The sequence below is a fragment of the Oryctolagus cuniculus genome, chromosome 19 (assembly GCF_964237555.1).
Source record: "Oryctolagus cuniculus chromosome 19, mOryCun1.1, whole genome shotgun sequence".
In the NCBI taxonomy this organism is placed as follows: Eukaryota; Metazoa; Chordata; class Mammalia; order Lagomorpha; family Leporidae; genus Oryctolagus; species Oryctolagus cuniculus.
The window spans coordinates 66,370,083-66,383,632 of NC_091450.1; the positions used below are offsets into that span (position 1 = coordinate 66,370,083).

Consider the following 13,550-nt stretch of genomic DNA (forward strand, 5'->3'; position numbering starts at 1 on the left):
CATTTATTTATTTGAAAGGCAGAGAGAGGTAAGAAAGACAGTGTTAGTTCTTCCATCCTCAGATCAGAGAGATGGGGGAGAGAGGAGAGAGGAGGAAGGAGAGAGAGAGAGAGAGAGAGAGAGAGAGAGAGAGAGAGAGAGAGAGAGAATGTGTGTGTGTGTGTGTGTGTGTGTGTGTAAGTTGGTTCTTCCATTCACCGATTCACTCCCTAAATGCCTGCAACATCCATGTTTGGGCCAGGCTAATGCTGTGAGCCAGAACTCAGTCTGAGTCTCCAACATGGGTGGCAGGGACCCAAGTACTTGAGCTATGACCTGATGACTCCCAGGGTGCATATTAGCAGGAAACTGGAATTGGAAGCAGAACCAGGACTTAAACCCAGGCAGTCCTGAACAGGGTGTGGGCATCTCAAGCTGTGTTTTAACCAGTGCACCAAATGCCTGCCCCTATTAGTTGACATTTAATGTGTTGAGCCAGCTTTCCACACCTGGGATTATACACCACACCCAGTTCTTTTTCTACATTGTTATGTATGAATTACTAGTATTTTGTTGAGGGTATGTTCTTTAGAAATATTGATGTATAGTTTTCTTTTCCTGTAAAACCAGTCTTGATATTAGGGTGTTTCAGAGGATTCTTTCCATTCAGCAGATCTTCGTAATTCTTTCTGGGCAGCTCTTACCTCATTGATTCTCTGTCCTAAAACTAGCCATTTCTATTTCTTCTGCCTTTCAGTTTCATGTTTCCTCAGCTTGGCATTCACTAAACACTACTTTTATTTCCCTTCTTGTACCACAGTATGGATACTCTCTCTAAGGCAGTGAGCTGGAACAATCATAGGGCTTACCTTGTTTGGTGCCCATTTCTCAGGGATCACTGTTCTTTATTGTCTGATGTCTAGTTGCATGAAAATTTCTGTTTTGTCTGTTCTTTTTTGTTTGTTTTGTTTTGGTTGTTGCAGATTGGAGTACTTCAGTGAATTATTTTGAAGCCTTTCACTTGTAAATATTTTAATATGATCCATGAAAATATAAAGATTTTTAGCAATGATACTTAACTCATATGGTTGTTACCAGGTTTAAATGAACTAATAATATATAAAAACTTATGGGCTGGCACTGTGTTGTAGTGGGTAAAGCTGCTGCCTACAGTGCCAGAATCCCATATGGGCACTGGTTCAAGACTCAGCTGCTCCACTTTCAACCCAGCTCTCTTCTAATGTGCCTGGGAAAACACCAGAAAATGGCTCAATCCAGCTCTCTGCTGTGGCCTGGGAAAGCAGTGGAGGATAGCCCAAGTCCTTGGGCCCCTGCACACACATGGGAGACTCAGAAGAAGCTCCTGGCTCCTGGCTTTGGCCTGACCCAGCTCCAGCCACTATGGCCATTTAGGGAGGGAACCAGTGAAAGGAAGACCTCTTTCTCTCTCTCTGCCTCTGCCTCCCTCTCTGTAATTCTGGCTTTCAAATAAATAAATAAATAAATAAAAAAATTTTAAAAGTTTATGACAGTGTTCACATTAGTGTTATAAAAGTATGTTAACTCTTTTTATTCTACTGTCACTACTACATATTCTACTACTGTGCATGCAAGAACACCTCTTCTCCTTCTCTAGGTAACATTGGTATTTCTAGACAAAGGTAAGGTGACTTAATGTGGTCTTAGCTACTCAGTGAATGTTCATTTACCTCTGAAATAATTGTGTTTCTCGTTGGGGAAACCCTGTAAGAAAGTGGCATAGGCAAAGAGTTTATGGAAAAGACCCCAGAGGCACAAGTGATCAAAGCCAAAATTGACAAATGGGATTATATCAAGTTGAGAAGCTTCTGAACTGCAAAAGAAACACTCAGCAAAGTGAAGAGACAACCAACAGAATGGGAGAAATTATTTTCAAACTATGCAACTGATAAAGGAATTAATAACCATATTATAGGGCCGGCACTGCGCCTCACTAGGCTAATCCTCTGCCTGCAGTGCCGGCACCCCGGGTTCTAGTCCTGGTTGGGGTGCTGGTTCTGTCCTGGTTGCTCCTCTTCCAGTCCAGCTCTCTGCTGTGGCCCGGAAAGGCAGTGGAGGATGGCCAAGTGGGGGATCAGGAGGAAGCACCTGGCTCCTGGCTTTGGATCAGCACAGCGTGCCGGCCATGGCAGCCAGTTGGAGGGGTCAACCAATGGAAGGAAGACCTTTTTCTCTGTCTCTCTAACTCTAACTCTGCCTGTTAAAAAAAAATAACCAGTTTATAAAGAGATCAAGGAACTCAACAATAGCAAAGGAAACAACCCAATTAAGAAATGGGCAAAGGACTTAAATAGGCATTTTTCAGAAGAGGAAATCCAAATGGCCAATAGACACATGAAAAAATGCTCAGGATCACTAGCCATCAGGGAAATGCAGATCAAAACCACAATGAGGTTCCACTTTATCTCCATTAGAATGGCTTCTATACAGAAATCAACAAACAACAAATGCTGGCAAGGATGTGAGGGAAAAAGGTACCCTAATCCACTGTTGGTGGGAATGTAAACTGGTACAGCCACTGTGGCAGAAAGTATGGAGATAACTCAAAAATCTAAAAATAGATCTACAATATGACCCAGCCATATCACTCCTGGGAATTTATCCAAGGGAAATGCAATCAGCATATGAAAGAGTTATCTGCAACCCCATGTTTATTGAAGCTCAATTCACAATAACTAAGATATGAATCCACCCAAATGTCTGTCGACTGAAGACTGGATAAAGAAATTATGGGATATATACAACATGGAATATTACACAGTGGTAAAAAAAATGAAATCCTATTGTTTGCAACAAAATGGATGATACTGGAAACTATTATGCTTAGTGAAATAAGCCAGTCCTGAAAGGACAAATACCATATGTTCTCCCTGATCTGTGATAACTAATAGAGCACCTAAAAAGTAATCTATAGAAGTGATATTGACGCTTTGAGATGCAATGACTTTGAACAGCTCTTGTCTCCACTGTTGGGGAGCAGTATTTTTTTCTCATACTATTTGTTAAACTCTTTATTTAGTATAGAGTTAATCATATGTGTATAAAGTTAACTGAAAATAGCTCTTAGTAAAAAATAAGAATGGGAATAGGAGAAGTAGGAGGAAGAGAAATGGGAGTGTGGGTGGGAGGGTGGGTACAATGGAAAGAATCACCATGTTCCTAAAGTTGTACTTATATACTTATGTGTCGCTCCCCCTCTTTGCGGAGGAACGACACTAAACCCTGCGCTGTTCTTTAGTCTGCTCGGCCCTTCCCGGGTTTGCTGCTGGTCCTTCCTGGGTTGGCTGCTGACCCCTCCACCTCTGTGGAGGGGCGGCTCCCCCTGCCACTTTCCCCGCTTCCGTGGAGGAGTGGCACACCGCCGGCCGGCTCTCTCGGGGGCTGCTCAGGTGTTCCTTCAGATGTTCCTGGTGCATGTTGTCTCTCTCCTCCTTTATAGTCCTCTTCCACCAATCCCAACTCTGCTACCCACACGCCGAGCATGCTGCTCTCCTCCAATCAGGAGCAGGATCAGCTCCTGTAGGTTATTGGTCGAACTGGAGGCAGCTGTGTAGAAGTTGTTTGGTCTCTCAGAGCCATATTGTGGGAGAGCAGATGCATAGAATAAGTCTTAATTCCAGTAACTTAGTCTAGTCTCAGTTGCTCCCCACACTTATGTACATAAATACAAGGTTTTTAGAAAAGAAAAATAAAAGGTTTCTGGGAAAATTTTTTTAAAAAATTATGTTCCTGTCCAACCTGGTCATTATCCTGCTGTGAAAAGTGCTGCAAGAGTCTTGGCCAGTGGAGTCATGGTCTCTTCCCTAGCTCAGCAGTGGCTGAGTAGTTTTCTCTGCTTTACTGGCCCCACTTTGGCTCATGCTGGCCTTGTGTGGTCTAGATATAATATTCTATATATTTTTTAAGATTTTATTTATTTATTTGAGGGGTAGAGTTACAGACAGAGAAAGGGAGAGACAGAAAGATCTTCTATCCACTAGTTCACTCCCCAAATAGCTGCAACAAAGCTGAGCCAGTCTGAAGCCAGGAGCCAGGAGCTTCTTCTGGGTCTCCTACGTGGGTGCAGGGGCCCAAGGACTTGGGCCATCTTCCATTGTTTTCCCAGGACATAACAGAGAGCTGGATCGGAAGTGGAGTAGCTGTGTCTCGAACCGTTCCAAATGGGATGCCAGCACTGTGGGTGGCAGCTTTACCTGCAAGGCCACAATGCTGGACCCTAGATATCATATTCATTAAGCCCTGGAACAGGGCAATAAAACTCATATCCCTCAGCTACCAAATTTCTTTGCCTTCCATGGGGCAAACCCCAGACCCCCAGAAAGTTTGCTAGTAGAACCCTTAGCTTCCTTCTTCCAATGATTGTACAGAAAATTCAAGATGCCTTTATGCCACGTGGGTGCCAGAGGGGTCTGGATAACTAACTTCATGTCCTCTTCCCTTCTAATATTTTTTTAAGGTTTATTTGAAAGATAGAACTACAGAGAGAGATCTTCCATCCACTTGTTCACTCCACAAATGGCATCAGTGGCTGGAGCTGAGCTGATCAGAAGCCGGGAGACAGGAGCTTCTTCTGGGTCTCCATAGGGGTGCAGGGACCCAAGCACTTGGGCATCTTCCATTGCTTTCCCAGGCCACAGTAGAGAGCTGGATCAGAAGTGGATTAGCCAGGACTTGAATTGATGCCCATATGAAATGCTGGCACTGAGGGTGCTCCCATCTTCATGTTAAGGGACATCCATCATGGCAGTCTTCTGCCATAACACGATCTAAAAAATGGGTAAAGACCCTTGTTTTTACCTTTTTCTTAAACCTGTCTAGCATATCTTTTCCATTCTGGAATTTTTTCCTAGAGGGGAGAGGTTAGGAAATACAGGTATTACTGCTGTTCCTTTTTCTCTATTCTCTAGACCTTTTAGCAATTCACTAGGAACCTGGCAGGGAAGGGTTTCCATTTATTCTGTCATTTTCATTAGGGCAAAACTTCAGATGTGATAATGGGAAAGAGTAACCTCTTCTGCTGATAAGGGAATACAAGTTAGGAGATATTTTGAAAAAATGGTGTCTTTGTTAGGTTAAAGGGAAAAAGGAATATTTTGGGGTAAAGAAGAGTGTGCCAATGTACATAGGAGTCAGGATAGGTTTCTCTGAGGAGATAACATCTGAAGAGTTTCTAGGTTTTTTTCTAGCATATATAATTCAATTCTAGGATCAGGATTGCTTGTGAATAGAGGCAAAAGGCAGGCTCATTTATGCCTACTTCTTTCTGTCTTGCAGTTAGTACATTTTGTTTTTCTTTTCTTTCTTTCCTATTTGCCCAATTTCTGCCTTAGTCTCTGTATACACTTAATGTTGCTTATTAATATATAGTCCTAAATGTAGAGGTCAAAGAAAACCCAAGACTGTTTTTCTCCAAGCAACTTCAAGTACCATAACCATCTGGGACATTTATTAAAATTGCCCCCTTTGGGTCCCACACCCTTGTTATAATATTAGCAGTTTCACTTGAAATCTAATACTGTTGAGTTAATTCTATTACTTTAAGGCAAACAACTTGTCATAGTTATCTCTTTAGCCACACGGAAGTATAAAATCTCAGTAAAAAAAAAAATCTCAGTAAATGATAAATTGATTTACATGGAAGCTGGGATAGGAATATTTTCAAGCTGTTTCAAGTTTTGCTCTTTGGGGGTGGCATAAAAAATGGCACAGAAATGAAATGTGAAATTTCATCCTTCCATAAGAGCAGTAGAAGAATGGGCAAAAGCTGTCAGAATCAAATGTTTCAGAACAAGAAATTATACAAGGGCTTGAAAAAGTTGGAGATTCCTTATTTATAAAACATGGCTGGTTATCAGTAAGAACAATGAGATTTGTGGCATTTTAACTTACTCCAGCACTGTTCCCTGTTCCACATTTCAGCCCATTTTGAAATGTACCAGTTCCTGGTACTAGAGGAACAGAATGGGCCTCATTCTTAAAAAACTTTAATTATTTGCTTCACTCCATTTGGTGGCATCCTGGAAGACGGATTCAAAATCCTTGACTGCATTTCTCTTAATTCAGAACTGGCCCATTGCTGAGGCCTCTGAGAGCATGGAGAATGATAGTCACCCAAAACATTTATAGAAAAATGCTTTAGTCTCTGCTACCTGAGTAAATAGACAACAGTTAGGGTAACCATTAGACTAATAGGTTGGGAATGAGATGTCCATAAGGGCTTTTGAAAAATGTCAGCATTTTCCTGGAAATGTAAATGGCCATGTGTCTGGCTGATTTTGAGGCTCATTAAAAGTGAAGGTTAAGGCAAAGTTATATGACCATCTGACTGAATATTGAAGGTGTGCCCCAAACCTGCTCAGAGCCCTTCTGCCAAGTCAGGAAGATTTTTTTGGTTCCTGTCATTTAAGGAAGTTATCAGCCAACCACTAAGCTAAAAGAATAGACTTCAGTGGCCATATGCAACAAAGAATACAGAACTTACATAATCAGTTTTGAATAGACTCCAAACAACTACCACAACAAGTAGCAACAACAGCAAACTCTGGCCACTGGAGAGAATATGATTTCCAGAGTTGCAACTTCATAGTAGTTAAAATGTCCAATTTTCAACATTAAGTTACGAGGCATGGAATGAAACAAGAAAACAGCCAACAATAAAAATTGTCCCTGAGGAACTTTTAATCAGCTATTTAAATTATACCCTCAAACAGCTAAAGGAAACCACCTCTAAAGAAATACCAAATTATGGAGGCCGGTGCTGTGGCGCAGTGGGTTAACGCCCTGGCCTGAAGCGCTGGCATCCCGTATGGGCGCCAGTTTGAGACCTGGCTGCTCCACTTCTGATCCAGCTCTCTGCTGTGGCCTGGGAAAGCAGTAGAAGATGGCCCAAGTCCTTGGGCCCCTGCACCTGTGTAGGGGACCCGGAAGAAGCTCTTGGCTCCTGGCTTCGGATCAGCGCAGCTCTGGCCATTGCGGCAATCGGAGTGAACCATCAGATGGAAGACACACACATTCTCCCTCCCTCCCTCCCTCCCTCCCTCCCTCCCTCTGTGTAACTCTTTCAAATAAATAAATAAATCTTTAAAAAAAAGAAATAACAAATTTTGAAAATGATTTCTCACCACATTGAGGATACCAATAAAGAGAAATTATAAAGCTGAACCAGATAAATTTTCTGGAATTGAAAAGTATATTAACTGAACTGAAAAATTCACTCATGGGGCCTAGCAGGAAATTAGAGCAAGAAGAAAGAAAGCAGCAAATTTGAAGATAGGACAATTGGCTTTATTCATTCTGAGGAGCAAAATAATAATATTAAGAAAAGTGAACAATACCTGAGACCTGTTGTATACCATCAGATTTATCAGCATATATATAATGGAAATATTAGAAGAGGAGAGATGGGGAAAGAACAATATTTGAAGAAATAATAATTTAAACCCCCAATTTGATGAAAAATTCATAGCCGCACATCTAAAAAACTCAGAAATTTCAAATAGGATCAAAACCAAAGAGAGGAGCCGGTGCTGTGGCGTAGTGAGTAAAGCCGCCGCCTGCAGTGCCAGCATCCCACATGGGTGCCGGTTTGAATCCTGGCTGCTCTACTTCTGATCCAGCTCTCTGCTATGGCCTGGGAAAGCAGTAGAAGGTAGCCCAAGGACTTGGGCCCCTTCACCTGTGTGGGAAGACCTGGAGGAAGCTCCTAGCTCCTGGCTTCAGACTGGTACAACTCTAGCAATTGTGGCCAGTGCGGGAGTGAACCAGCGGATGGAAGACCTCTCTCTCTCTCTCTCTCTCTCTCTCTCTGTGTAACTCTTTCTTTTCTTTTCTTTCTTTCTTTTTTTTTTTTTTTTTGACAGGCAGAGTGGACATGAGAGAAAGACAGAGAGAAAGGTCTTCCTTTGCCGTTGGTTCACCCTCCAATGGCCACCGCGGCCGGCGTACCACACTGATCCGATGGCAGGAGCCAGGTACTTATCCTGGTCTCCCATGGGGTGCAGGGCCCAAGTACTTGGGCCATCTTCCACTGCACTCCCTGGCCACAGCAGAGAGCTGGCCTGGAAGAGGGGCAACTGGGACAGAATCTGGCGCCCCGACCGGGACTAGAACCCGGTGTGCCAGTGCCGCAAGGCGGAGGATTAGCCTAGCAAGCCACGGTGCTGGCAACTCTGACTTTCAAATAAATAAATCAATTTTAACAAAAAAAAACCAAACCCAAAGATATCCACACCTAGACACATCATAATGAAATCACTGAAAGCCAAATAACAGAGAATGTTTAAAGCAGCAAGATAAAAGCATCTCATCACATACCAGGGGTCCTCCATGATATCATGCACTGACATAGTCACACTGCTGAAAGGAAAAACCTCAACTGCAATGTCCATGTCTGGCAAAATTCTTCAAAAAATGAAGAAGAAATAAACCTAAACTGTGAATTTGTTGCAAGTGGACCTGCCTACAACATCATCTAAGGGGAGTACTTCCGGTTGAAGTAAGGGTGTACCCAAAACCATGGTCACAAATAAAGAATAGGGCTAAAGTTAACTACAAAGATTGGTCTAGCACTGGGTCATGCTGGGCCCCAGAGAAAGGAGGCTGTCCAGTAATCATCTGCTTCAGGACAAGAAGAATGAAACCATACTCTTCTCTTTCTCCACTTCTCAGGAGCCCTTCACCCTTTTCACATTCAATATGGAGTTTTTTTTTTTTTTTTAAAGGCAGAGTTACAGAGAGGCAGAGGCACAGAGAGAGTGAGCGAGAGAGAGAGGAGGGAGGGAAGGAGGGAGGGAGGTCTTCCATCCACTGGTTCACCCCCTAAGTGGCCTGGGAAAAACAGTTGAAAGAGGGCCCAAGTGTTTGGGACACTGTCACTCATGGGAGACCCCGATAAAGCTCCTGGCTTCAGCCAGGCCCACTATTGGCCATTGCAGCCATCTAGGGGGTGAACAAGTGGATAGGAAAATGTCTCTCTCCGTCTCTTCCTTTCTGTCTGTAACTCTGCTTTCAAATAAATAAAACAAGCACTTAGGCCATTTTCTCTCGTGTAGAAGACATGGAAGAAGCTCCTGGCACCTGGCTTCGGATTGGCTCAACTTGCCATTGCAGCCATTTGGGGAGTGAACCAGTGGATGGAAGATCTTTCTTTCTCTCTGCCTCTCACTGCCTGTAACTTTACCTGTCAAATAAATAAATAAATAATTAAAAAAAATAATAGTTGATTCACAACTGGATTTTTTTGATAACCTTTAAAGGAGAGATGTGTCATTTGGGGGATCCTTTGCTAAATAAAGTCCTCAAAAAACTTAAAAAAATAACATATGTGTCCAATGTTTTTTAAACTTTTATTTAGGTCATGGAAAAAGATGGAAAATTCCTTATCTTCGGAAACCATTAGGGGCTGGGGCTGTGGCACAGGGATGTTAAAGCCTAGGCCTGCAGTGCCAGCATTCCATATTGGCACTGGTTCAAGTCCCAGCTGCTCTACTTCTGATCCAGCTCCATGCTAGTGCACCTGGGAAAGCAGTAGAGGATAGCCCAAGTCCTTTGGCCTCTGCACCCGGGTGGGAAACCCAGAAGAAGCTCCTGGCTCCTGGCTTTGGCCTGACCCAGCCCCAGCCATGGAAGATGGAAGATGTCTCCCCCTCTCTCCCATTAATTCTGACTTTCAAATAAGTAAATAAATAAATCTTAAAAAAAGAAATAGAACTATGCTAGTAATCTAGAAATTTTTCTATGTATCCTTTCCAAAACTAATCCACACCTTTCCTCCCAAGTGATTCACTGGAAATTGCTTCTGGTGTTTCTTTAATAGTTTTATGGCCCTAGTGTGCACACCTAACCACTATTGTTTAGTTTTACCCATGAAAAATAATTTGATGCATTACACAAATTTTTTCTACCCTGCAGGTTTCCAAATGCTCCAGTTCTTTCTTAACCATATTAGTTTTTGAAGAACCAGGCCATTTAAGCCTTTAAGTTTATTCACAACCTGAATTTTGTAATTGAACTGCTGATTTCCAACATGTTCTTTTGAATTCTGTGCTTGGTATAAATTGGCAGTTGAATCCTGGGGCTTAATATGACTTGAAGGTCTGATTTGGCAAGGCTATCTATAACATCTGTTTTGTGATTTAGCAGCTGTTGAGCTCAGTGAATAGACTCATTGATTTGTGGGATCTTGCAAAATTAGGTATTCTAATTCTGATTTCTTTTCCATATATTTGCTGAAAATGCTTATAAAGAGATAACATCCTTGCGTCTACTGTTCAGTTACCCAAGATTAATAAATGTTCATATAAGGAAGGCATGATGAATACTTGATTCTTTCCCTTTGTTTGCCAGTTTTCAAAATAATGAATTGATTTCTTATCACTCTTCTAAGAGCTCAATTGGATAAGTTTTTATGTATTAGATTAGTATTTTTATTGAATTCAAATGTCCCCATTGCTGGCCACTGGAAGCTCCTGTAAATTGGCTCCTGAATACTTTTGCTGTGACCCTGCCAGTGTCTGATAACTTCTGTGCTACCTAGTATGACAAAGTGTTACTGACTTAGCTCAGGTGAGGAATCAGTCATTTCAAGTTGTCCTTGTTTCTTTTAGTTTATTTTGGTAGTTGCAATTCAAAAGCATGGCTATAGGGTTCAATATCAAGCCTGTATCATCTTTTTTCACACTGAGAATCATTGTTGTGAAGGCTACATAGAATGATAGGATTTATATATATATAATTATTCATTTTCTTTATCCTATATAATACTATCACCATCATTAAGATTAGTGAAAGAAATAATTTTTTGCATAGACTCTCCCATATCCTCCTATATATTTAAAAATGTCTGCATTGTCAGAGTATATAACTCTTATGTATATTAGTTTTAAGTTATTTAGTTTTATTTCTATAACAGTTATTTACTTGATATCATCCCATTCCTTTATCAGTGCCTGACTAATCATTTTACTTGTCTGAAGCTCACTTTTTAGTAGAAGTTGGCAACGGTGAGCTGCCACCTGTTTTTGTATGATCTGCAATATAAGAATGGTTTTTAAGATTTTTAAATTGTATATATTTAAGATATGCAGCATGATGGTTTCCTGTTTGTATACATAGTGAAATGATTACTGCAGTCAAGAAAATTAACATACCTATTAACTCCTCATTTGTATTTTAGGATTTTTCACCTAGTTTCGTTTTAAATGTTGTTTATGGGTTTTTGGTTTTGTTGTCCAATTGCTTTGTTTTTAGGGGATCATTTGATAAGATTAAAAGGTGCTGATTAGCTAATATACCACAGGGATTATAAAGGAAAGGGTAGAGAGATCAATTAGAAGAATATTGTAGAAATCTAGGTGAGAGATGGCATAGGCTTGGATTAGGTGAGTATCAGTGGAGTTAGTGGAAGTGCTCGTATTGGGATATATTTGGACATGTGGTTGCTAAGATTTTCTCATGGATTGGATGTGGAATATAAGAGAGAAAAGTTGACATGGTTTTCAAATTTCTGAGTGAAAATTTCCTTTGTGATTTTGAGTCTCACTATTGCATGGGCTAAAAAAGAAATGCTATTTATCAATGAAAATTGAAAAATTTGGAAAAGTTAGGTAAGGAAATATAAGTCATACTTAAACCCACTCATTTTTAGCATTCTAATGTGAGTATGCATAAAAAGGTGCATATTTAACATTTTTACAAAATTGAATTTTTGGTACATATATTTTTAAATTTCTTTGACAAGACATAACCTGAGCACTTTCTAATATTGAAATAACCTTTGAAAGCATGAGTTTTAATGATATCTTACCAGATGGTTCACTATAAAAAATCTAACCATTTGAATTATGTGCTCTTTCACTTTTTTTGCATATCCATTCCATCCCTGATGTTTTAATTGGAGAATTTGGTTTCCTGTAGTAGTTGCTGAGTATTGTAATTCAGGCCTGTGGTTTGGCAGGCAGCTTGGCTGTAGTGTTTGAGACTCGTGGAAGATCCATGCATAAAATGAATGTCTTGGAGGATTATATTCACCTCAGTCATTTACGATTTTAGACTTGAGGCAACGTGGCTGCCTGGACACTTGGAATTAGGGGAGAACTTGCTGATTCACAAGTATCTTGCCATGTTGGTTCAGGCTATGTGTGCTGAAATGTCAGTTTGTTGTGCTCTATGTTTTGAGGTCCTGATGAGCTAGAAGGTGCTGTAATGGTAAGTAGTTCATACTTTAGTACACTTCTGGCCTAAGTGTTAGTTAATTTCCCAAAAGAAAGAATGAGTAGGGGAGATTTGATGAGCTCCACTTGCAGGTGTTTATCTAGAAAAGAAAATCAGGCTCTCCAGACCAGGCCCATTTCTCTCTAAATAATTATGTTCTTTTGAACAAGGGCTGGCAAACATTTTCTGTAAAGGACCAGATACTTTTGGCTTTGCAGGTCAAACTCTTCTGTTGTCAGTATTGAGCTTTGCCTTAGTAGAGCCATGGCAGCCGTAGCCAGTGCAGAACCACACAGGTGTGGCTGTGTTCTAATAACAATTTATTAACAAAACAGGCAGCAGCCCAGATCTAGGCCATCATTTGTCATCTCTTGCTTTTGAAAATGTTTTTGGAACTGTGTCTACCTGTTAGTAAGTTATTATCCCCAATCCCTGAGGTTCATAGTTTTTTGGAGTACAAAGCTGGATAATACAGCCAGCCCAGCTTGCAGGTGTGCATTCTCCGCAGTATGCTTTGCTGCCTCTTAGAAAAAGGCAAACTAGGGCCGGCGCCGTGGCTCAATAGGCTAATCCTCCACCTTGCGGCGCCGGCACACCGGGTTCTAGTCCCGGTTGGGGCGCCGGATTCTGTCCCGGTCGCCCCTCTTCCAGGCCAGCTCTCTGCTATGGCCAGGGAGTGCAGTGGAGGATGGCCCAGGTGCTTGGGCCCTGCACCCCATGGGAGACCAGGAAAAGCACCTGGCTCCTGGCTCCTGCCAGGATCAGCGCGGTGCGCCGGCTGCAGCGGCGGCCATTGGAGGGTGAACCAACGGCAAAAGGAAGACCTTTCTCTCTCTGTCTCTCTCTCACTGTCCACTCTGCCTGTCAAAAAAAAAAAAAAAAAAAATTAAATAAAAAAAAAAAAAAAAGAAAAAGGCAAACTAAATAACTAGAGCCCATGGAAGAGAGGAAAGGTAAGCTTCAAGAGGTGATTTGGGAGTAAGAGTAACTCTTAAGACTTTGAGTGTAGAAAGCTTGTGTGGTTTACCAGCCAGACTCTGATTACCTTGAAGATTGTGACTGTCCTTTCTTGTTGTCATTTTCTGTTTTAATTATCTATCCTTATAATTCAACATGTCTCTCTTGAACCTGGTAAGTGCAACACTAAGTAAGCACTATTGTTTGTTCTCCCCCTCCTGGCAACATTAGTGTGTCCTTGGCTGCCCTCCCTTGCTGTTCTGTAAACTTACTAGGTTCTTCCATACTTGTAAAAGTTGATGTGGTCTTTCAGTGAGGGAGATATCACCTGAGGCCACACCCACCTTCATACACACAAACTCCAC

General features: G+C 41.5%; 1 protein-coding gene across 3 annotated transcripts in view; it reads left to right on the forward strand.

Moving 5' to 3' along the window:
- Positions 1-13,550, forward strand: part of TPST1 (tyrosylprotein sulfotransferase 1) — a 155,652-nt gene that overhangs the window by 83,900 nt on the left and 58,202 nt on the right. The window lies entirely within an intron of this gene.